General features: G+C 36.0%; 1 long non-coding RNA gene across 2 annotated transcripts in view; it reads left to right on the forward strand.

The window, feature by feature from the left end:
* Window positions 1-26,983, forward strand: part of LOC120493479 (uncharacterized) — a 135,418-nt gene that overhangs the window by 89,112 nt on the left and 19,323 nt on the right. For both annotated transcript variants that reach the window (XR_016169621.1, XR_016169622.1), the window contains one exon: window positions 12,356-12,471. This is a non-coding gene — a long non-coding RNA (uncharacterized LOC120493479). The remainder of the gene's footprint in view (window positions 1-12,355; window positions 12,472-26,983) is intronic.

The following is a 26,983-nucleotide window of genomic DNA, read 5'->3' on the forward strand; positions in this document are numbered from 1 at the left end:
CCAAGTGATCTCAGGGCACGGGAGCTTTGTTGCTGTGCTTACAGAAAAGACCAGAGTTATAATTTTTTTATTATTATTATTTAAAGTATTTTTTTGTAATTTTGTCATTTTTATTGTTTTTTTTTTTTCAATTTTATTTTATTTTAAAAATACTTAATATTTTTCAACAAAGTATCTTCTCACAATTCAGAATGTATTTATTTTTTCTGGTAATTTTTGAGTTTATCACAATTTTTTACTTTTTCCTGTTTATCTCTCAATTGCGAGTTTATCTCTCTCAGTTCTGACTTTTACTGTTTGTTTGTTTTTTTTCTCACAATTGCGAGTTTATATTTCACTATTCTGACTTTTTACGTTTATTGCAATTGCGAGTTTATATTTTTTTCTCAGAAATGCAAGCTATGAACTGGCAATTGTGAGCTATAAGTCAGAATTGTGAGATTTAAACATTATTTTTTGCTTAATTTTGAGGTTATATAGCACAATTAAAATCGTTTAACCAGCAATTGCCAGTTATTGTGACAATCTTTATCACAATTATATCACAATTTATATCTCACAATTGCGATTTTATTTATTTATTTATTGGTTATAAAAAGTCACTATTTCCTTTTAGATTTTTTTTTTATTCTGTAGCAAAAACAAGCTTCCATATATTTTAGTACTTTACTACCTAAACAAAAATAAGAAATGTTGCCTTGCTGAAATAAAATGCGTGTAAGGTTTTTGAATTTCAGTTAATGTTTAGCGGACATGTTTTAGTTTTAGTTGGATACCCCAATAGCAGCATATTCCACTAACACAAATACTTTTTTTCATGTTTTTATATCATTCTTGATTACTGATTCTTCAATGTCATTTGTGTGCCTGAGTTTTGTTTAAGCGTGACACAAGATTTACCCCACACGGCCTACACGAGTACACGAGTTTCTCTCCTCCTCTTTCCTGTTTTTCTGTTCCATCAGTTTACTTACTGACCTTCATGCGGTTTCCTTTCCGCTACTGAAACTGCTCAAGAGGGCTTACAGCCGGAGAAAAACAACAAATACCTCATGTACGCTTTGAAAGACAAATGCTGATCTTTAAAACCATCCACTCGCTCGATAAGCCCAAACAAGCAAGAAGCCAAGATGGCGGTCTCGGAAGGCATAGAGTAACGATCGCCCGGCGACCTGTCGTTCGGTGGAGAGACGCTCCTGCGCTGGATGTTTACAGCTCGCTGGTCCTGCATCTGGGCCTGATCGATATGCCCCTGTTTTTACGCTTCAGCTCGCAGCCGTCCACCCCGAATGCCCCGCGGCCGCCGGGAAAAGGTGAGCGACGTCAAAATGTGCACGGCAAATTAAGAGACTTGTAGATGTAAATTCTGTTTTCCAGACGCTTTCCAACAGCTCTTGTTTCTTCCGTGTCATTGGCTGCACATCCGTCCTTCTCTCTGACAGAACAAAGCGCCCGGCCGGCGTCCCTCGGTCACCTTCCCCAATGGCAAATTCTTCTGTGGCAAAAAGCACATTATTTGCGGCACCGTGTTCAGGGTTACTAAAAATACATTAAGGCTTTTATTTGCACTTCAGACGGGGTGTGATGAAACACGGTGGCCTTGACTTCCACAGAAGACGCTAATGAGAGGATTTTTTTGGCCCACGGAAAAATGTCATTTTTAGCTTTTTACATACAGTACAAAGCTAGTTTACTTCTTGTAAAGCAAGTGATTTCTAAAGTCCTAATAAGAAAAGAACAAAAAATACATCGCTACAGCAATGAAGCAGTAAAACAACTGGATTCAAAGCGGTAAGTTTGTAATAAAGTCTTTAACTCCAGTGGATTTCCGTGTTTGAGTCATTACGTCACATCTGTACACATAAAGAAGAGTCTCGGCTATATTGCGTGTGAGGATGCTGGAGGTGGAGATTTATAGCCTTTTCTCACAGCACTTGATATAATCAAACGTATTATTTTGATGGCGGATCCAGAAAGGTTCAAACGACCATCAGTGATAACTAGAGATTCACACGCCGTAAAATGCAAAAGATTTCGGAGTGGCTACAGAAAATAAAGATTGCAACTGACGTTTGTGAACAAAATCGTTAGATTTAATCAACTGCAATGCTTTTCTCTTAGTTGCTCAGAACAAAAGTGGATGTTACTTGTTCAGTAGACATTTTAGGGTGAAATTATTATTTCACTCTCCTTAAACACTGTCTTCATCCGCGCTGTGCCGTGCCGAAGTACAACTCACGTACTATTGTTGATAATTCCGCGAATGACTGCAGTTGCAGATTTTGAACAGAGGTGGCGACAAAGAGGAAAAACGCCGGACTGCAGCTTTAAAGTTTCAGACATTTTTCTGTTCTATTTTAAGTAATATATATATATGTGTGTTTGTGTGTGTGCGCTGTGTATATACTGTATGTGCAGTTTTAATGATTTTTTTTTTTAGTTTTAGTACCTCAAAGTTTTTTTTTATTATTTTTTTTGTTTAAATTTGAGTAGTTTTGTTGTTGTTTTTGTAATGGGTTTTTGAACACACTTCTGTTTTTTTTTTTTATAAATTTTTATTTTATTTTTAGTTATTTTAGTACCTCAATTAAAATTAGAAATGTTGACTTGACAACTAGCTGAAATTTTTTTAATTTTTTTATTTTATTTTACTTAATACTTATTTTAATTCAAGTGATGGTTTCAGTTTCAATATTAGTTTTACTTAACTTTAATAAGCCCGCGTTAAACTAAACTAAATTAAAATGAGAAAAGTTGCCTTTGCAACTATCTTAAATAAAAAGGTTTACGGTTTTTATATATTTTATTTACACAGCCCTGCACTTGACATTCAGACAAACATAAATGTATAAGAATTAATCATCTTGTTTTAGTAAATCAAGGCCATGTTGTACGTATTTGCTCCCTCATCATCATTGCATAACTAAAACAAGGGAACGAATTACAACACTTAAAACGAGGGAACAAAACGTACCGACGCATTAGTAAGTTGAGGACACAAATAGTTCATGATATACATATATATTTTTCCTCATGCCTCATGTTTTTATTTTATGTCAAGTAACAGGTTTTTTTTAATGGTTTTAGTTAACTATAATAACCCTAGACCTGGAAAGTGTATTAGGACGGTTAAAATAGTTCATTTTCATAGCATTTCAGCTATGAACATAAACAATCTTTTCAGTAATGGAAAATGCTTCTTATTTTTTGCCCTTTCAAAAAGGTTTCCCGTGACTGATAGTGGCAAGGGTCGCTCAAGGTCACATTTACAGTCCATTTTCTTCTCTGTACACTGTAGCATTAAGACCAATCATGCCGTGTGGGATCAAAAGCATCATGGGATTGCATAACACCTCTTTACTTGCCACTAACAGACAGCAAAGGTGAACTGGTAAAACATAAGTGTTTTATGGCGGAGCTGAACTGCGAGTTGAGTGACAGATCACCTGTACTGCTGTGTGGGATCTTTTGATGTCCCGTTTCATTATCATTAAGAGAGAAGCAGCTTGCGGTCTCTGTGTTTTACTGCCGCTGGTGTAGCGCTACATGCTGGCTGTTGCACCCGACAGCTGTAAATAAATGAAGAAAAACTAACTCCGGTGGGAAACGCAGATAGGATTCGATGACTTGTCTTTGTCATTGAGATCTTCCCCCAACCCTTCCTTTTTTTTTTTTTTTTTTTTTTGGGAGGAAGCTGCATTTCATTTACCAATTCATCACAGACGACTCTCAGTAACAATAATTCCCATCACAGTAATATAGTTTTCCGTGATTAATTTTTCAGCACTTTTTTTTTTTTTAACCCGCGGCGTAAAAACACAGAAAAACAGCCATTATTTAATATTGTCCAGGATCAGGGAAGAGAAACGGCCGGTAATGAATGAAAGTCTCTCCGGTGCACTGTTTGCCAGAACTTCATCACTCTTGATAACAGCCGCGGTTTACGCACAGATTTGGTTATGTGCGCAATGCATGCTGGGAGTCCGAGGGAAGCCATTAATGTGAGTAACACTAATAAAGATGGACCAGTTTTGGACGTGTTTAGAAATGTGGTGGATATTTATGTGAAAATAAATAAATAATCTCGCGGTTGGTTTTAAATCAGTCCTTTCCGACGATATGTGGAGCAGCTGGTGAGGGAATGGAATTACATTTATCAAGCTGTGAGCGAGTTGTGTGGAAACAGCCGACTGTTAGCGCTGATGATTAGGATTATAAGGTTCATCTGAAAGCTAGTGTGTGTGTGTACACACAGACACACATGCATGCACGCACCTCATAGACCAGATATAGACTATGATACGAAACGGAACTGTTAAAAACATGTCAACGGTTAAACTAACTAAATCAGCACTTGCGTAAAACGATCTAACCTCGACTGTGGTTGTTATTGTTAACTAAAACTAAAAGCATTTTAATTACTTAAATAAAGCTTAACTGAAATATAAATATACGAGTGAGGTTGTACAAATTAGCCACCGTACGAATTGGTCGTGAGGTAGCGTTGATATTTATGTGTCAATTGTCAACAAACTAAAAACTATATATATAAAACTATTTGTAGAATTATATATATATATGACACTCACTCTCAGGAAAAAAGGTACAAAAGCTGTCACTGTGGTGGCACCTTTTCAAATAGTACACTTTTATACCTAAAGGGTGCATATTCGTACCTTAATGTACATATTAGCACTTACTGTAAAATGTACATACTAGCACCTAAATGTCCATATTAGCACCTAAAATTTACATATTAACACCTAAATGTCACTTAAATTTCACATTTAAGTGAAATTTTAAATTTCACATTCACATAAATGTCACTTAAACAATCACATTAGCACTTAAATGTCCATATTAGCACCTAAAATGTCCATATTAGCACCTAAAATGCACATATTAGCACCTAAAATGCACATATTAGCACCCAAAATGCACATATTAGCACATAAATGTCCATTTAAACACCTAAAATGCACATAATAGCACATAAAATGTAAATACAGTATTAGCACCAAAAATGTACATATTAGCACCAAAAATGCACATATCACTACCTAAAATGCACATATTAGCACCTAAAATGTACATATTAGCACCTAAATGTCCATATTGGCACCTAAAATGTACATATTAGCACCTAAAATGGACAAAAGTTTACCTTTTGAAAAGGTACAGCCCCAGTGACAGCTTTTGTACCTTTTTTCTGAGAGTTTATAAACACTAATAATAATGACAAACAAATTTACAAAAACTTTAAAATGAAAACTATTAAGATAAAATCTAATTCAAATATTAATGAAAACTAAAATAATATGTCAATAATACTAAAATAACAATAATCAGCTAAAATGGTTACAGCCTGATTTTCCAGAAAAAGGCTCATTCATTCATTATATAAATTTCATCTTCTAACATTTTCTATACTATAGGACTCACAAAACATCAAAAATAAATGTAAATTCACATTTAAAAATATATTCAGTTTACGATGAGCATTAAAGTCTGTATGAATATGCATTTTTTTTTAAAAATACATTTATCTGAGGGGGAAAAGCAGCAGCATCCCATTTGACCCTATTAGAACACAGTCTCTTACAAATTATTATTAAAAATAAAAAATAAAAAAAAACACATTGGTAATGAAAATGATGGCTTTCTTTCCTGCAGGCATGCCTTTGTATATTGCTATTCCAGCTTAGGCGTTCTGTAACTCATGCACCTTTAATGGCGTCTCAGTCCAGGCAACAAGCCTGAAGACAAAGCTGCACAATAGCTTCTGTTCATTCACCAGCAAACTTCTGGAGACACCAATGGATGTACAATTTATGGGCAGAGCAGTGCCATATGCTTTTAAGTTCAATGGCATTCTCCGGTTTGAACTTTTCTTCCCCAGCGGCACAGCCGTGGCATTGTGCTACTGCTCAGAAACGGGGGGAAATTCAATTCCGGTTTCTTTCATCCAACTGAGGCCACCTGGGGAATCTCTGAGCACTTGCATTAAAATGAGCATTTAGCAAGGAAGACGACGTGCGTATTAAGAGTCCATATTTCCCTCATTTTTATGGATGGCTTTTTTAAACTAATACGACCCGACCCCATGCCGGAGACGCCGGTTCGAATCCACTCACAGCAGGTCGAATGCACTGTAAAAAATCCAATTTACTTTTTCTTTTTTTTATGACAAACTTTATTCAACTATTTAACATAAAAAAGTTTAAATAACTCAAACAAGTAGGACCGTTTACATTATCACTCTCAGAAAAAAAAGGTACAAAAGCTGTACCTGGGGCTGTACCTTTTCAAAAGGTACACTTTTGTACCTAAAGGGTGTATATTGGTACCTTAATGGGATACATTAGCCCCTAGAATGAACATAATAGCACCTAAAATGTGCATATTAGCTCCCTATGGACATTTTAGGTTCTAATATGGACATTTAGGTGCTATTATGTACATTTTAGGGGCTAATATGTACATTTTAAGTGCTATTATGTACATTTTAGGTGCTAATATGTACATTTTAGGTGCTATTATGTACATTTTAGGTGATAATATGTACATTTTAAGTGTTATTATGTACATTTTAGGTGCTGATATGTACATTTTAGGTGCTAATATGTACATTTTAAGTGTTATGTACATTTTAGGTGCTGATATGTACATTTTAGGTGCTAATATGTACATTTTAAGTGTTATGTACATTTTAGGTGCTGATATGTACATTTTAGGTGCTGATATGTTCATTTTAGGTGCTATTATGTACATTTTAGGTGCTAATATGTACATTTTAAGTGTTATTGTGTACATTTTAGGTGCTGATATGTACATTTTAGGTGCTATTATGTACATTTTAGGTGCTAATATGTACATTTTAAGTGTTATTATGTACATTTTAGGTGCTGATATGTACATTTTAGGTGCTAATATGTACATTTTAAGTGTTATGTACATTTTAGGTGCTGATATGTACATTTTAGGTGCTGATATGTTCATTTTAGGTGCTATTATGTACATTTTAGGTGCTAATATGTACATTTTAAGTGTTATTGTGTACATTTTAGGTGCTGATATGTACATTTTAAGTGTTATTGTGTACATTTTAGGTGCTGATATGTACATTTTAAGTTTTATTGTGTACATTTTAGGTGCTGATATGTACATTTTAGGTGCTAATATGTACATTTTAAGTGTTATTGTGTACATTTTAGGTGCTGATATGTACATTTTAAGTGTTATTGTGTACATTTTAGGTGCTGATATGTACATTTTAAGTTTTATTGTGTACATTTTAGGTGCTATTATGTACATTTTAGGTGCTAATATGTACATTTCAGGTGCTATTATGTACATTTTAGGTGCTAATATGTACATTTTAGGTGCTAATACAGACATTTTAAGTGCTGTTATGTACATTTTAGGTGCTAATATGTACATTTTAGGTGCTATTATGTACATTTTAGGTGCTAATATGGACTTTTAGGTGCTAATATGGTGATTCAGATGATTAGGTTAAAAGCTCATTTAGAGAAACTTTTCATTATGCTAATTTTTTGAGACAGGAATTTGGGGTTTTCATGAGCTGTATGCCAAAATCATCAGTATTAAAACAACAAAAGACCTGAAATATTTCAGTTGGTGTAAAATAGGCTTTATGAAAGTTTAATTTTTATCATTACATTATGGAAAATAATGAACTTTATAACAATATGCTAATTTTTTGAGAAGGACCTGTACATATATACAATGTATACATATATTGGCTTCGTATCGGCCTCTTCTCCACCAGTAAGCTGGTGTGTGTGTGTGTGTGTGTGTTATGGCGCAGTACGGCTGCCGTCATCATCCAGGTAGAGCTGCACACTGGTGGTGTTTGAGGAGATTCCCCCTTCTTTGTAAAGCACTTTGAGTGCTGAGAAAAGCGCTATATAAATGTAATAAATTATTATTAATTTTTTGGTTATGTGTTTCTGTCTCTGAAGGGCAGACGGGGTCACTCTCAGCAGCTAATGTGCAACACTGGCCCGAGTGGAGAAAACAAGAGAGGGAACCAAACAGGGTTCACAATTGAATTGACAATCACAATTAAATTCTTGGCTTTGAATTGAGGTTGCAAACAGGATCCAGATCCAGCATTGGAAAGAGCCTATTGGAAATGCTTTCGACAGCTCACTAAGTTTCAGAAACAAAGCCATTATCTCTCGTCCCTGGTCCTCCCTATGGAATATAATGGCGGGGTGTCTAATTAAACCGTAGCTGCGGTTCACAGGATCTCCTTCAGCCCTTTCAGCAGTTCTGTGTTAATTGTAACCTATACTGTCACTGCGTTTCATCATTTATCCATCTCTCTGCGCCTGCTGCGATGTTGACCCCTGACCCCTAAGATTTCTTCAGAGACAATCCTGGGTTCAACCTAACTAAAGGCAGATTCACAAAGAGCACAACAAGATGCTACGACAAAGCAATGCATCCCTATGGAATCCTGTGTCTGTGTGTATGTGTATGTGAAACAGTAAACATGTACATATTAGCACCTAAAATGTCCATATTAGCACCTAAAATGTAAATATTAGCACCTAAAATGAACATAATAGCACCTAAAATGTACATATTAGCACCGAAAATGTACATAATAGCACCTAAAATGTCCATATCAGCACCTAAAATGTCCATATTAGCACCTAAATGTACATAATAGCACCTAAAATGTACATATTAGCACCTAAATGTCCATATTAGCACCTAAAATGTACATATTCGCATCTAAAATGTACATAACAGCACCTAAAATATACATATTGGCACCTAAAATGTCCATAATAGCACGTAAATTGTACATAATAGCATCTAAAATGAAGGATTCAAGAGTGACAGAAACAAATCCACAACAGTGGAACAGCAGTCAGACAGTGAAATAGTGTCCACACAGAGATATGCTGAGTATGAAGCGGACGATACGATGGAATAATAACGATAACCAGAGTGCACCTAAATGTCCATATTAGCATCTAAAGTGTACATAATAGCACCTAAAATGCATATAGCACCTACTGTAAATGTCCATAATAGCACATAAAATCTGCATATTGTGTACAAACAGCTTGTCACGTTACCCATGGTTTTAACAGGCCTTAATACAGCTCACACTGAAACCATCTTAACTTCCAGATCTAATGCTGCATTTATGTCATGTTGGATTTACCATAATTATAAGATGACAACTCCAAGATTTCACTCTGAGCTATTCGTGTCCTCACACTCAGAAAATATTTGTTTCTATGGCAACTTTCAGATCGCCAAAATGGATCTGTGTCTTTGCTGTTGATAATATATCTTCGTTAATTAACTTCAAAAAATGTGTGAGAGCATCATTAATTTATTAAATAACAAAGAAAGTGCAACAGGTAAAACGGTACCCGCCACAAATAGTACCCGATCGTCATAGCGACGCTTTTCGTTCCTCGTTTCCCGATCAATCTCTCGCTGGATCGTCTCTTCGGCCACCAAACAAAGGAAAGTCTGCACCTCCTCGTTTGACCACGGCGTATTCTTCCGAGTTGCCATAATAATAGTAGAAAATTTAGTAACTATCTCTGGCCAAACTATTTAAAAATGGCGGGTTATTCTGGATACTCCATGTGGCGCGTGTAATGATGACGCTGTGAATTGTGATGATTCTCTCTGACCAATCAGCAGTCGGCATTGTTTTCATTGTTTTCGATCTGGTACTGTGTAGTGGAATAGTACCATTAGTAGAATGTCTAAATTGGAATATTGAAATAAAGTGAAACCCAACATCCCAGCTAACAATTTTACGTTCTGGGAACGTTAGTTTTTGGTTCCCAAAAACGTTCCCTATGGGTTATCCAAAAAAGTTTTCTTAACGTAAATAGAACGTTCTGGAAACTTTATGGGAGGTTCTCTTTAGGTTATAAAAATAGAACCATACACTCTTAAAAGAAAAGGTTCTATCTAGAACCTTAAAAGGTTCTATCAACGCTACGTATTTGGAACCCCTAAAAGGTTCTATACACTCTTAAAAAAAGGGTTCCTCTGGGTTCTATATAGAACCCTGGGGGTCCATACTTGGCCAATAGAACCTTTTACCAAAAAAATGGTTCTATGGGCTCTATGCACGGCGTTATTTCAGGTGAAGGATTAAGGATGCTCGATAACTTCCGCCGATCATAGAGTCCAATGCAATAACGAGATTTATATTGAATTGTATACTCCATGGCTATACTAATGAAACGTTAGTCACAAAAACAGATAAAACAGACACCCCTCGTTGTGTTTATGCTTCTTTTTAAAATTATATTAAATAAACATAACTATATATAAAATTACATCTAAACGTATACGTTTCGTTTCAAAGACGGGAGGACAGTAAATATTGAAGACTCTGCCATAATCCCGTTTTCTCCGGTTTTCCTCCGCTTTAATCTACACAACCGGAAATGGACGAGCATCCTTACGTCAAATGCGGAACTTATGCGTGCATATAGCCCATATAGAACCATTTTGGAGTTCCATATATGAAGCGGGGGATGGAACCATTTCTGGTTCTAAATAGAACCATTTCTTCTAAGAGTGCAGGAATAACCATTCTGAGAATGTTCTTGTTTGGTTCCCAAAAAATAACCAAATGGGAACCATACGGGAACGTTCTGTGTTTGCTGGATAAGTTCATTGCATGCTCAATCTTATGTTGCAGTGTAAGTAATGTTTATTTATTTTTGCTGGGAATGCAACTAAAATAAGCAATAAATATTAAATGGCATAGCAAAATCTGCACAATCCTATTGTATAGGGCACATTATATCATACGCCGAGCCTTGCATGGAAATATATGCAGTGTAATTACTGAAGATTGTTGTTGTGTGAAGTAGATAGTAAATGGTCATCTCCATTCACTTTCCCAACAGCTGCATTATCAATGTTTAGACTAGACATAGGAATTAATTGAAATCTGTTCAAACTACAGGAAAGCGATAAATTTCGTATTTCGCTTTACAATGAAAATGTGAATAACCTGTTTGTTTGGAGATGGCACTTTGGCACAATTAGCATGACAATGTGTTGCTGACATGAAAGCTCACATTAAACCAAGCCGCCGCTAACGACAACATATACTTGATAATGCATTTCATTAACAGGAATAATCAATTAGCAAAATACATTCATTAAACCTGACTAGCAAAAAGCTGCATATACATTCTGAAGATAAAAACATAGCAATGTGAAATGCAGAAGAGTTATTAGATGTAATAATGGAGAATATCTGTACAGTTTGAGCATCAAACCCAAAGTGAGATGAAACTCAAAAAAGAACTAATGGAACTAGTGAATGGGCCTCTGTTAATTAAGATTGAATTTCTCTTTTATCATCTCATCAAGGCTCCTCTAATCACAGTCTCCGGGCGATCTCATTCGCTGTCATTACGCGCTCCGCGATGCATGCTAATTTGAAATGCATTCTTATCAAAACTCAGTTGTAATGGTCTGTAGGTCATTGACCCTTTTTGTTTTGAGCCACATGTTGGGCGCCGTTGTCTTGGGTCTCTATCTCTTGTGTTTGGTCACCAGATTAATAACCAGTTTACAATAAGGTTCCATTAGTCAACATTAATGCATTAACTAAAATTAAAACGATTTATACAGTTGCAAAGCAGCTTTGTAAAAAAATTAGTAAATTAGAAAAGTATATTTCATTGTTAGTTCATGTAACTTTTTTGTTCAATATTGCATATATTAATTGCTTATGTTATATGTGAAATGTTCATACAGTATATGCATATATATACAGTATATATATATATATATATATATATATGCATGTGTGGGTGTGTGTTTCTACATGTTCTGTTATTTTGAATGAATCCATTATTTAATTGAACTCCCATCAGATCTTGGCAGATGTGTGTTGTGATCATTTTTATACTCATGCTTTTGCGGCTCATTAGTCATGTAGAATGAGGACACAAACATTTAGATCTGTAGTAATGATATGTACATTTTTGCAAAGCGAGTTACATTGCATTTCAAGGTACACATTTACATTCTCATCAGTTCTTGCTTTCCCTGGGAATCGAACCCGTGACCTTGGCGTTGCAAGCGCCAACGCTCTGTTTGAGCTCCTAGGACCAAAAATGCTCTCCTTTACACGTCTGTGAATCATGGTGCAGACTCATATGGAATGAAACCATGGCCTCTTTTAGGTTTTCTGTCGCTTTGCCCAATTCGTAAACTTTTAAAGGGGCGATTGATTTCGTCAACAATGGATACAAGTATGTTTGATTATGTTCCTGAAAATAACGATTGTAATTTAGCTCTCTATGCTGTACATTTACAGAAGACAGCTTCCAGAATCTCCAAGAATTCAACACCGGATTCAACAAGAAACTGTTACTAAAACATGAAGCAGATCCAACTTTAAATCCAGAGGCAGCAGTTGTTGGGACACAACCTGTAAGTAGGCTAAGACTTCATCATTTTAAATGTATTTTTATGTATAATTTCAGATGTAATGTTTTAGTTTTATCAAATGCCAGCGCTGGCTTTACAGCCACTTAGGTTTGCTATTTCGTGTCTGCGACATATGCGTAGAAACATTTTGGACCTGAATTTGTATATGTAATAATGTTGTAAATGTATTTTTCATGTATATATACTTGACATTATTTTGATTTGATCAAGAACGTAAACCAATGCCAACGCTGTTTGTGTATATAGTAGCCAGTCAGTTCGATGCTATTGTGTAAAACAAACGTGTATAAAATTAAAAAATATAGGCAAATTACCATTCCAGAGCCGTGTTTAGGGCGATCTCACGACCAATTCGTACGAATTCGTACGAGTGATTAAAAAGTGGCTAATTCGTACGACCTTACTCGTACGAATTCGTACGATTTGTCTAAACCCATGTGATGGTTAGGTTTAGGGGCGGGGTCAGGGGTAGGTCATTCGTACGAATTCATACGAATTGGCCAATTCGTAAAATATGTACGATTTAGCAAATTACGAGTGAGGTTGTATGAATTTTTACGAATTAGCCACCTCGGAAAATTCGTACGAATTCCCGTGAGATCGGGTTGGAGGTTCTGCTTGCCTCTCTTCATCGCCGCTTTCTGAGTCTGGCTCATACTGATACTGCAGTTCGACACCATTATTTGACAGGAACAACACATGAAACTTGGCTCGTAAAGGTAATGGGCGTTAACCTTCTGGACAACGTGCACTACACTTTAGCCAATCACAACACACCGGGCCAAACTAACCAATCTGAGCCCACTGCCTGTTTCTGAGGGAGTGGTTTCAGACTCAGGAAGTCAACTGGTCGTTCAAATCACAGAGGAGAAAGCAATAAAAGTGAAATTTATGAAAAATAAGACTTTTAAAAAAAGAAAAACCACAAATACATGTTATATTGCACCCCATAAACACAATCATGCAAAGAAAAAAAAGCAGTCAAGCACCCCTTTAATCATTGGAAAGGAGGCGAGCCGAAGACTTCAGTCGAAAAGAAATTAAGGTTTTTGATGAAAACATGCCAGGATTTTTCTCCATATAATGGACTTCAATGGGGTCCAAACGGTTCAAGGTCCGAATGAGAGTTTCATTGCAAACTGCCAACTGTTCAAAGGGCTTTAAACGATTCCAGACGATGAATAAGGGTCTTATCAAGCGAAACGATCACTCATTTAATAAATTAATAACAAAGTTTAAGTTTTATAAGCACAAATGGTCGCTTTGCTCAGTTCTGTGATGCGCGTTCGTGACTCTCCTGTTTGAAATTGTTTATCAAAATGAACAAATCTTTTTTCGAGTCATTTGGTTCATTCAACGGTCAGAAAAAATCATCTTGTTTTCCCTTTAAAGTAAGTTTATTTTTCTGACCCTAGATATGTTGCTCTTGTTTAGACTCAATATCTTAAGTCATAAACACAATCATGCAAAGAAAAAAAAGCAGTCAACCACCCCTTTAATCATTGGAAAGGAGGCGAGCCGAAGACTTTAGTTAACCTGGACACTTCTATCACACTGACACTTCTAAGGTTTTACAATGGATAAAAGATTTGGTAACTAATTGCCAAATATTTCACAACATGTGCATTTATAGCACAGATTTAGTGATTTAGGAAAAATATTGTGTTTTGTATATTTCCTATTACTTTTGTATTATTCATTTGTGGGATCAGTGTTGAATGAGAAATATATTATGATGTTTTAGCATTGGACTTTATGCAACTATTTTGAATGAAAACTGAATTTGTGAATATTATGCAAATGAACAAGGTGCCTTTCTCTCTCATTGGTCTTTTAAAGTCTAGAAATATGAATATAATATGATTAATTTAAATTATGGGCAATCAAAATCTGCCTATGAGTGAAATGAGTCATGATTTTACACATCAATTAGCATTGTAATTAGGCACTGGTGTGATTAATTGCAGAGTTACAGAAAGCAAGGAGCCAATGATCTTTATAATGAACTGCCAGACGTGAAATCAGCCACTGACTGAGAAGACCATCGTAGGTTATGAGTTAGGCAAATTAATTAATGTTCTTATAGTTATTTGGCCAATGGGTGAAATCACCTGCCTCGGTTATCTTAGTGTTCAACTGTATATGAAAAAATAAATAAATCATGAGATAATGCTGTGAAAACACTCAAAGCGGCACATTTTATGATAACCAGAAGTTTACGTTTAAGTTTATTTCTATCTTGGATGTTCAAAACAGACTAAACGCATTGTGAAACTCATCTAGTATGTTTTTCTGTGCAATATCTAGACATACTTAAATCCAGATAAGTTTACTTGAGATGCAAAATGACTGAAAAAATGTGTCAAAATCAAACGAGTTTATACTTTAAGGAGTAGTTCACTTTTATAAAAACTTTTGCTGATAATTTACTCACCCCATGTCATCCAAGATGTCCATGTCTTTCTTTCTTCAGTCGAAAAGAAATTAAGGTTTTTGATGAACACATTACAGGATTTTCTCCATATAATGGAATTCAATGGGGTCCAAACGGTTCAAGGTCCAAATGAGAGTTTCAGTGCAAACTGCAAACTGTTCAAAGGGCTTTAAACGATTCCAGACGATGAATCGGGGTTTTATCAAGCAAAACGATCGTTCATTTAATAAATTAATAACAAAGTTTAAGTTTTATAAGCTCAAATGGTCGCCTTGCTCTGTTCTGTGTTGTGCGTTTTCGTTTCGTGACTTTTTTCGAGTCATTTGGTTCATTCAACGGTCAGAAAAAATCATCTTGTTTTCCCTTTAAAGTAAGTTTATTTTTCTGACCCTAGATATTTTGCTCTTGTTTTAAGTATAAACTCGCTTAATATTTCAGAAAACAAGATTCAATATCTTAAGTCAGTAAATATATCTTAGGATATTTGTACTGGAAAGCAAGAAGTAAATTATCTTTTTTTCATTGTGCCAAAAAACTCAGCATTGCATTTGATTTGATTTGACTAAATATACAGTTTCTCGATTAATAGATGTCTAATGAAAGTTCCCGCGTGATCTGGTCCCGAGGGCCACACTTATGATCCGGGAATGCATGAACTCAAGTAAAAAGCGCTGCACTCCAAAGGTAGTTAAATTTCTCACTTCAGTGACTTTATTAAATCAGTTTCTGCATGGTGAGCCGCTATTGAAACTGGAGAGCGATTTTCCCAAAGCGTTTCTTTCATGCTCACTCTTAGCTTTTGGTGGAATGGAAAGTTTTCTTTTGCTATTTTAGGAAGGTAAGCAAATTCACCATAATTTATCGGTAGAGTGGGGATGGAGTTATCTAGGACTGATATGGTTGAGGTAATTTAAAAATGCTCTTGCATGCAATGTAGACCGTTTCATTGAGAACTGGAGTATTGTCTCGAGTTTCTTGTGCAGACAATCCTCAAAACAAGCCTGGATTACGGTTGGGGGCCACCGATCAGCTCGCGGGGGGCCGGATTTGACCCGAGGGCCTGACTTTGAGTACTACTGATGTATTGGTCTGAGATTCCTTTAAAGCATCACACCAGCATAGAGATATTTTTCCAAAGGCACTGGAGTGCAAAAAGTTTTTTGTGGCCCTTGAAAAGAATCAATAAGGATAGGTTTTTGTATTTTCATGTCAAATGATCTAAAAGATATCAAAAATCTGCCACTATTATTAGATATGCATGTAAATATAAAAGTGTGATGTTGTTTTTGAGATACATTTAGTTTAAATAACAACATGAAACTCTTAAAATTAGCTTTCTCAGTTTCTCATCTCCAATCATAATTGATGTTGCTTGTTTTTTGATGCAGCTGATTTAAATCAAATTCATACCTACTGACACAAAAACAGTTTTTGCATCGTCTATTTTTAAAGGTGCGGAAAATTAGTCACGCATTCTACGGAGCCTCTAAAGCGACATGGATCGGCTTATCAGATTTCACTTATCAAGTGAAGGAGAGATTTGAGCTACAGATCCTAAACGTCATTGACAAATCTTGTAAAACGTGTGATCAAACAAGTGAAAAGTGGAAAAGCAAGCCCCATATTCAATACACTCTAAATATGCTGAGTTGTTTCAACCCAACTTTGGGTCAAACATTTACAAACCCAGCCATTGGGATAAAGGGATGGTTCACTTTCAAATTAATTTTGATATGTTTTATCTTACCTCAAGGGCATCCAAGATGTAGGTGTCTTGTATTTTCAATTTTGATATTTTTAGGTCAAACCGTTCTTGTCTGTCAGTCATATAATGCAGGTCTATGGTCACCACCTCAAAGAGCATGCACAGAGAAGTCCAAATTAAACATGATTTAATGACTCGTAAATGTAAGTACACATTGATGGCCTAAGACACGAAACGAGCGGTTTGTGTGAGAAAACAAACAGGATTTATATCGTTTTTACCTCTTGTAATCACAGCCACGTCCAAGTGATCTGACGGCGCGATTCAGTCTGTGCAAGCGCCGGAAGTGATCTCTCGCACGTGTACGTCTCTCAGATTTCGGAAGTGTTACCCTTCACTGTGAAGATCTAAACATATTTAGATATACAGGAAATTGCAATGGCTTTCGATATATCAACAGACAATTTTTTTCGCAACCGTGCGAGAGACCACTTCCAGCGCTTGCGGAAACCGAAGCGCCCGCGCCCTCAGATTGGACATGGCTGTGATTACAAGAGGTAAAAACGATATAAATACTGTTCGTTTTCTCACACAAACCGCTCGTTTCGTGTCTTAGGCCATCAATGTGTGCTTACATTTACGAGTCATTAAATCATGTTTAATTTGGACTTCTCTGTGCATGCTCTTTGAGGTGGTGACCATAGACCTCCATTATATGACTGACAGACAAGAACGGTTTGACCTAAAAATATCAAAATTGAAACTACTGCGGAAACAAAGACACCTACATCTTGGATGCCCTCGAGGTAAGATAAAACACACCAAACATTAATTTCAAAGTGAACTATCCCTTTAAATTTTAAAATAACTTTTTTAACCCAATGTTTGGGTTTGTCCACATTTGACCCAAAATTGGGTTAAAAGAACCCAGCATTTTTTAGAGTGTAGCGATTTCAATACTCCCATATTGATGGCGGCTCCCTAATGCCCGCAAATGATATACAATTTAATTATCTATATAATTGGAGAGATTGGTAAAAGCATATTTTTTCCGGCAATATGAGATTGGAGGAAAAACACATTGCATTGTTTTTTTAAGCAGCAGTTCCCTGGTCTCTGGAGCTCCAGTGGTGACATGAGTTGGCATAGACACAACTGCTGGAGCTGGAAGTCTTACTTTAGCTCAGTATGTAGGACTGTGACAACAGAGGAAATTGCAGCATTTATTTTAAGCCTGAAAATCAGAGGGTCTCAAAGACAATATGGCCAAGACATGCTCCCGTCTCATTTAGAGCCATTTGCACTGCAACAAACCCTTGAGCGATCTAATCTGGGGAGCTACACTTTCCCCAATCAAACCTCCTCGCCTGTGCATTTAAAGAACAAGCACTTTTGAATACACTTTCGATCATCCATCAGGGAGAGTGAGGAATCCCCTCAGGTACACACGGCCTGGGTCTACCGCAAAACCCGAGCACTCATCAGAGAGAACGGGAACAAGCTGAACCGGGTCCCATTGAGACCACTTATCCGCCGGGCCGGGGTTCAGGGGGCACGCGGGACTTGTGTATAGCTAAGCACGTGTCCACGTGTGCCCGTTCTGCTACCAAACGCCTTCAGTCGCCACACAGACAGAAACTAGATAGCAAAAGTCCAGGCCAAGCTTAAGTGGGAAATATGTTTGGTACGTTGTGCTTCTCACACTTTCCGTTATGCAACGAGGTGTACATTTGTAATGTTTTGCAAGATGTGAATTATGCATTATGGTACTTTTAATAAATGAGTATGCATAATTATTCTGTTCTGTATACCTGGAGAAATAGTATTGCACTGAAAAAGGTGCAACATCGTCACTGTAAGTCTAGGGTCATGTTGGGTCTCGCATTACCAGACTGTCGGCAAAAAGTCTGATTGTTGTGGCCAAGAAACATCTCACATATTACGAAGCGTAAAACCCAATTTAAAACCTTCTTGCATTATTTTTAAAATTCTGGTATCATCAATGATCTGACCTTGAAAATCAACCCTTACAGATTTATTTTAAACGGAGCACTCCTGAAAAAAAAGGTACAAAAGCTGTCACTGGGGTTGTACCTTTTCAAAAGGTAATATGTGCTAATATGTGCAATATGGGTGCTCATATGTACATTTTAGGTGCTAATATGTGGTAATATGTGCATTCTAGGTGCTAATATATACATTTTAGGAACTATTATGTACATTTTAGGTGCTAATGTGTACATTTTAGGTGCTAATATGGACCTTTAGTTGCTAATATGTGCATTTTTGGTGCTAATATGTGCATTCTAAGTGCTAATATGTAAATTTTAGGAGCTATTATGTACATTTTAGGTGCTAATATGTTAATTTTAGGAGCTATTATGTGCATTTTAGGTGCTATGTGCATTTTAGGTGCTAATATGTAAATTTTAGGAGCTATTATGTGCATTTTAGGTGCTATGTGCATTTTAGGTGCTATTATGTACATTTTAGGTGCTAATATGTGCATTTTAGCCTTAAATGCACATATTAGCACCGAAAATGCACATATTAGCACCTAAAATTTTTAGGTGCTAATATGTCAATTTTAGGAGCTATTGTACATTTTAGGTGCTAATGTGCATTTTAGGTGCTAATATGTAAATATTAGGTGCTAATATGTACATTTTAGGTGCTAATATGTTCATTAAGGTACCATTATGCACCCTTTAGGTACAAAAGTGTACCTTTTGAAAATGTACCGCCACAGTGACAGCTTTTGTACCTGAGAGTATACTTTTAATAAATGATTATGCATAATGCATTATGCATTGTAAGTCTAGGGTCATGTTGGGTCTCGCATTACCAGACTGACGGCAAAAAGTCTGATTATTGTGGCCAAGAAACATTGCACATATTACAAAGCGTAAAACCCAATTTAAAACCATGTTGCATTATTTTAAAATTCTGGCGTCATCAATGATCTGACCTTGAAAATCAACCCTTACAGATTTGTTTTAAACAGTGCACTCTTGAAAAATACATATATAAAATGTTAGTCTTTCTCTTGTAGGAAATTGAAACATTATTGTCACGTCTTGTACTAGTTGCAGTGCTCACTTCTCCAAATTGTATCCAATAAAATGCACTCTACACTCTAAGCAAAGTCTGTAAAAATAGGGCATAAAATCAATATGATGGACTTTTTCATTTTGATTTTTGAGAGGTTTTGCATTCATTCTGAAGTATGTATTTCATTGAGTTTTAGTGTTTAAGGAAATTAATCGAGAGCGTCCTGGGAGAAAGTGACCCTCAGACCCTTCTTTTTCCCTTTTTTGACCTTTTTTTTCTTTTAGTGTTGAATGAGAATTAGATAAGGTTAATCCGTGTGTGTTTGCACTAGCAGACATAATTTAGGCTAATTGGTTTTGAAAAAAGTTGCGTATTTAATCAATTTGTAAATTGTTCAGTCTAGTGGACAACAAGTCTGTTGGGCTCTGATGTCAGCTTGTTGGCTTTACAGGAAATGCTTTAACACAGGAAAGAAAACCAGTTTTCACTTTGGGAATTTGACAGGCATCCGCTCTATCAAGAGATATCAAACAATCATCCGCCCTCGAGTGCTGCGCGGAAAATATAGTTTTGTTTCGGGCTGCTTATGTGATCGCTGAACTGTATCGACCCAGAGGAGCGTTTCAATTATCTTTCAAAGTGATTCCTCAGACATGGCCGCAATTTGCATATCGGGTAGAGCCATCTATAGAGTCAAAGCAGGTTAAAAAAGAGCGTGTGTTTGTATTTTTCCTCATCTGCTGTCAAGCGTATTCGAGAGGGAATGGTTGCTTGGGTTTGCTCTTTGAGTTTAAAAGCTCACCTGACTTTAAATACGCCACAGCGCTCGCTGGAGCCCTGCAACAAGTCCTCATAATTCTCTAGTAAACATTCTCTGTGTTTTCCATTATTCAACACTCTGCTAAATTATTAAAATGCAGTGATCTTTGTTTTGTGTCCTACACACCCACGGCGCGGTTGCTTATTTATCTTCAAGGTGACATTTTTTCCATTGAAAATGGAATGGAAGCGAGGAGGGAATTTGAGTTTGTCTTGTGTTGTCGTGATGGATAAACACGTTCAGGTCAGATAATTGAATTAATGTAAATGTGGCTGATTTATAGTCATCCGAGCTCTTATTCTAACCTTGGGATTTCCTCTAGATTTACGCTGAAGTCGAGCTCATTGGTGGTCCTTCAACTGCAGGGACTTTTATTTTGCCTGGGTTGATTTTTACATTTACATTTATTCATTTAGCTGACGCTTTTATCCAAAGCGACTTACAATATGTCAGAGGTCGCAAGGCTCTGGGGCAACTAGGGGTTAAGTGTCTTGCTCAGGGACACATTGGTGTCTCGCAGTGGATTTGAACCCGCCATCACCACAATATTAAAAATAATATTAATATTATTTTTATTAATAATAACAGATTTATAGTTTCACATTGAATGCATTCGTAATTTATGTCTTTTGTTAAATTTGATCATTTTAAATCTAGTTACAGATTCAGACTTTTAGACTAAAATATGAAAATAAATAATAAAAATGGACATTTTTAATGTAAACTAAGTGTGGGATTGATATAACAATTTATCATGTAACATTTCCTCATTAAATACTCAATTATTATATTTTTTTCCCCACAAAATACATATGGATTTCCCACCCTAATAATGCCTTTTTTTTCTAAGTAAATCAAACTTGTGGCCAAAAGTGTTATCCAGAGGGGATATTTGTTTTAATGACCCTAGAAGTTTAATATTTTAAATTTGAAGGAAGAACAAAACACTAAAACTGGTTAAAAATATTTTTCTGACATAATTATTTGGCAAATAAAGACAAGCTACAGCTTTTATTTTACTATGCAAAAAAATAAAAATATTATATATATATATATATATATATATATATATATATATATATATAGCTACAGCTTTTATTTTACTATGCAAAAAAATAAAAATAAAATAAAATATTATTTATATATATATATATATATATATATACAGTATAGGCCTACACTGACTACAACATAATCAGTTATTTATATTAATATTTCTTGGTTATCTCATGTGTTCATAAATTCTTTGTATGACACCCTGGACAAAAATGTTTCATTATCATGCGTTATTATCACAAATAAGACTATCGAGTCCAAGCACAACTACGCAATACGCGGACAAAACACTTTCTTAATAGTATTTGAATAAAGGGTGAAGATGTCGATTTTCCTGGGCCGGACATCACTTTTATATGTAGTTCAAGGTTAAGGTCAACAAACTAGTAAGAGTTTATTTTCTAATAGTCCACAAGGCCAAATGTGCCCAAGAAACACACTTATATGATACCTTATATGCATTCATAAATAATAGATGCCTTTAATAATTGAATCTAATTCAAGTGTGATTATATGTGTTTCGCCCTTTTCTCCTCTATTTAAAATATCTGTTTCATCTCTACAAAGTTCCTACGCTTGGGGAGCCTCTTCGTTTTAATTATGATTTAATTTCATAGTAATTTAACAGGTCTTGCCCAGAGCTCTGGAGCCCGTGTGTGTGTGTGTGTGTGTTCAACACGCTGAAAACACATGATCAAGGGTGGCCGCGATTCATCGTGGTCACTGAAGGACTGCGCTGAGGTTCACGTCACGGGGAGTGACAGGTTGAGACACTCAGCTTTGATCATTCATAGAGCACATCCACTATAGAGTTTACATTGGGAATACATTGGAAATGTTGCATTTCAAGGACGTGGATGTAAACACAAGAGTTTGAGACAACTGAGCACTGCAAGAAGTGCAGTAAAAATATAGAAACTGAACTGTTTCTCTCTCGCTAATGGGTTAACATATGTCAGTCAGGATTATTAGTAAAGACAGCTGTTGCAGGATCTTTAATAAGCCCCCAGTTTCTGGCAGTTTTGCCAACTTTACAAACTTTGTCGCTAGATTTAACACATTTTCAGACCACTTTCTTTCAAAAAAGCGTCTGGCGAGCGACTCTTTGGACTTGGTCACTATAACATACTCGTTCCGTTGTCTGACAGAAAATATGTAAATGAGAACAGCTTTATTGGACATACGAATATATACTATAATAAATACAGTACGGCTAAGCAGAGAAACCTCTGGAAGCTTATTTCTGCCACAAAAATATTCAAAAGGTAATTGTAACTTTTTATCTCTCAATTGCTTGCATCCAGGCTAAAGATTTAGAGATTTCCCAAGCAGACTTTAGCTACTCTCTGTGTAAAACACTTGGCAACACTGCCCTCCGGTCAAAATTGATCTTTTTTTTTTTGTGATGGCATTGAAAGAATGATTGAGATTCATTTAATCTTTTGAAAGTGTGATTTTGAGAATTGTGAAAAATTAGAAACCAAGATGAAGGACTTGTTTCGTTCTTTTCTTTGTACTTCTCTTTTTGAGTCTGCTTTATCTGTATATTACGGAGGCGTATTGCATTCACTTAAAGAAAGAAAAAATCTACTCTGTTTTTCTGAATTAACAAGTTAATTATCTCAGAATTACGAGATAATTTTTCATGGAAAAAAGTTTGCTCTGTTTTTCTGAATTAACAAGTTAATTTTTCATGAAAAAAAATTTTTTGCTCAGTTTTTCTGAATTAATGAGTTAATTTTTCATGAGAAAAAAAAATTGCTCCGTTTTTCTGAATTAACGAGTTAATTTTTCATGAGAAAAAAAATTTGCTCCGTTTTTCTGAAATAACGAGTTAATTTTTCATGAGAAAAAAAAATTGATCTGTTTTTCTGAATTAATGAGTTAATTTTTCATGAGAAAAAAAAATTGCTCTGTTTTTCTGAATTAACGAGTTAATTTTTCATGAGAAAAAAAAATTTGCTCTGTTTTTCTGAATTAACGTTAATTCAGAAAAACAGAGCAAAAAAATGTCCATGAAAAATTAACTCGTTAATTCAGAAAAAACAGAGCAAAACTTTTTTTCTCATAAAAAATTAACTCGTTAATTCAGAAAAACAGAGCAAAAACTTTTTTCCATGAAAAATTATCTCGTAATTCTGAGATAATTAACTTGTTAATTCAGAAAAACAGAGTAGATTTTTTTTTTTCTTCAAGTGAATGCAATACGCCTCCGTAGGATTTGCACTAGGTTTACAAACAACTGGTGTGACGTTCCTCGAGCTGGATATTTAAAGACATACTCCGCTTTTTTTTTATTTATTTATTTATTTTTTTTAAATTGGCTCATTTTACAACTCCCCCAGTTGATTTTTACCATTCTCAAATCCATTTAGCTGATTTTATGATATTTTTAGAAGAATATCAGTAACCACATAGTATCTGGTCCCAATGACTTACATAGGAAAAAATACACTATGGAAGTCAATGGTTACTGATAATCTTCTAAATATCGTAAAATAAGCTGAATGGATTCGAAAACGGTACAAATCAACTGGGGGAGATGTAAAATGAGCCTATTTCCAAAAAAAAAAAAAAAAAAGTGGAGTATCCCTTTAAGAGTCCTAGGACAATCCTAATCTTCAAAAAGTCATTCAATGGTGTCACACAGGCTCCTGTCCACCAAAAAGTTTTACACTAATTTGATCCAGCTTCACTGAGCGATGTGTGTGCTACAGATTTCAAGTCAGTTCAATGCATTGAGAAGCTTCAGATGATGGGAATGTTTCGTTTCTCGTTTGGAGGTGACTTGCTGATTTCACTCCTGGTTTGCCATGATATTAAGGGTGAAATGAGTTCACATGCAGCTTGTAATGATTGACAGCTCAGTGAAAGAGTTGACTGCAAAAGAAAAGTGACGGGGTGGTGATGGCGCAGTGGATAAGACACATGCCTTTGGTGTGAGAGACCCGGATTTCGAATCCACTGTGAGACACCAATGTGTCCCTGAGCAAGACACAGAGGCGTGTGACCTCTGACATATATAGCAATTGTAAGTCGCTTTGGATGAAAGCATCAGCTAAATGAATTGACGAGTCACTTTTAAAGCCTCCTTGTATTTATAATCACAGTCTGCAAACTATTGCAACTCAAAACTTAAAATTAAGACTAAAAAGAGTTAACAGTGTTAGCTTTTACTCCTGACGGTTTTGTATTTAGGCTTATAGGTGTTAGTTTGGGAAGGTCATCTCAAAACTTTTGTTGGCCACAGAGCTTATCTTCTGCAATAATTCAATAATTAGTATAGGCTTTTTGTTGAGGGAACCATCGGGTGTTTAATCACAGCAGTGCCGTATTTTAACATTGAAAAAACAAAGACGCACTTCATCTTTAAAACGATACATCACAATATATCACATCTGTGCCCGATCATTAGCGATCCCAGAGGGGGGACAGCTTGATAACCACGCAAAAATGACACGCATCCATTTTCTAGTCGTCAGATTGTCCCGTTCAACGCGCTTCCCTCTAACAAACACTGTAAAACTTCCATTCCATTACAAAGGCGTGAGATAAGAAGCTCCCTCTGGTCCATTTAACTGTGATTTGAAGGAACAATTCCCATCTGGATAGACAAATGTCTGTTAACTCCATTCACAGAATAACATCAGACAGAACAAAGCGCCGTCTAAGCTCGCGGGCGTCATGGGACACGGATAAAACGAATCTGAAGGTAAATCTTTCACTTCTAAGCGGCTCAATAATGTATTCTCCTGGGAGTTTTGCAGACGCACTAAAGCATTCACGTGGCGGGATGTCTCCTTTACTATATTCAATAATGCAAATTTTCTAAATGGGCCCTTCAGAATGGGAGTGTCAGGAAATTTCCGTCCTGACATGAAATCATAACTGACCTCCTCTGGTCTGGCTCTATGTATAGCGCCATCATGAATTTTGCATTATGTTGAATGGCTCTCGAAGATATTGACTGACTGCAAGTGTAATTTGTCAGTACAGCGGATGTGAGCATACATCAGTCGGGCCGGACCGGTGATCCGTCTTATCATGGGGGTTCTGATGGAAAGACGCAGGTGTCAGATTGACCAGACGACAAATTCGGTTAAGCCGGAATTAATGGGCTTGCGGGCAGATAGAAGCCTTCTGAATGAATACCTAATGTGTTCATAGAGCAGGTTTGAATGGACTCGCTTATAATGTGAAAATGACCTTTGTGCAATCTCTCACATTAAGGGAAACAATTAAAATAGAACAATGTGGTTTTAGTGCGACGGAAATGTTCTTCCTTTGGTTACTGGAGCGAGTAACATAACCTCAGTAGTACCCTGCACTCTCAGAAAAAAAGGTACAAAAGCTGTCACTGTGGCTGTACCTTTTCAAAAGGTAAACTTTTGTCCATTTTAGGTGCTAATATGTACATTTTAGGTGTGAATATTTACATTTTAGGTGCTAAAATGTACCATTAAGGTACCAATATGCAGCCTTTAGGTACAAAAGGTTACCTTTTGAAAGGGTACAGCCCCAGTGACAGCTTTTGTACCTTTTTTTTTCTGAGAGTGTGATGCCAAATTGACAATTCTTATTTTTTTGTGGAATATTACAGCGATATTATTATAAATGATTTGTCTGTGCACTTATTTTATTACGTTCACATGCCTCGTAATCTTGAATCCGAATAACGTTTTAACAGGATCCTCTTGCAGTGACATCTCTTCTCTTGTCTTATGATGTGGGCGGGGCAAGCCGACACTCACGTGAGATCCACCAATAGCAAACCACAACCATCCAATAAATTCCAAGACAAAATCAAGCCCCACCCCACATTAGATTTAGTTCCAGAAGTATGTCACCTTTATAGAGAAATGCAACTTATGTTTAATGCTGACTTTAAAGAGTAGTTCAGTTTTAAAAAAGACTTTTGCTGATAATTTCCTCACCCCCACGTCATCCAAGATGTCCATGTCGTTCTTTCTTCAGTCGAAAAGAAATTAAGGTTTTTGATGAAAACATTCCAGCATTTTTCTCCATATAATGGACTTCAATGGGAACCAAACGGTTCAAGGTCCAAAAGACAGTTTCAGTGCAAACTGCAAACTGTTCAAAGGGCTTTAAACGATTCCAGATGATGAATAAGGGTCTTATCTAGCAAAACGTTCACTCATTTCAAAAATAATAACAAAGTTTAAGTTTTATAAGCTCAAATGGTTGCCTTGCTCTGTTTTGTGATTCGCGTTCGTGACTCTCCTGTTCGAACTCGTTCATCAAAATGAACAAATCTTTTTTCGTGTCATTTACTTCATTCAACAAATGAAATGAACGAGTTGACTCTGGAAAAGATTCGTTCATTTTGATGAACAGGACAGTCACGAACACGAATCACAAAACAGAGCAAGGCGACCATTTGAGCTTATAAAACTTAATTTTGTTATTT

This window comes from Pimephales promelas, chromosome 8 (assembly GCF_988280905.1).
Source record: "Pimephales promelas chromosome 8, fPimPro1.hap1.1, whole genome shotgun sequence".
In the NCBI taxonomy this organism is placed as follows: domain Eukaryota; kingdom Metazoa; phylum Chordata; class Actinopteri; order Cypriniformes; family Leuciscidae; genus Pimephales; species Pimephales promelas.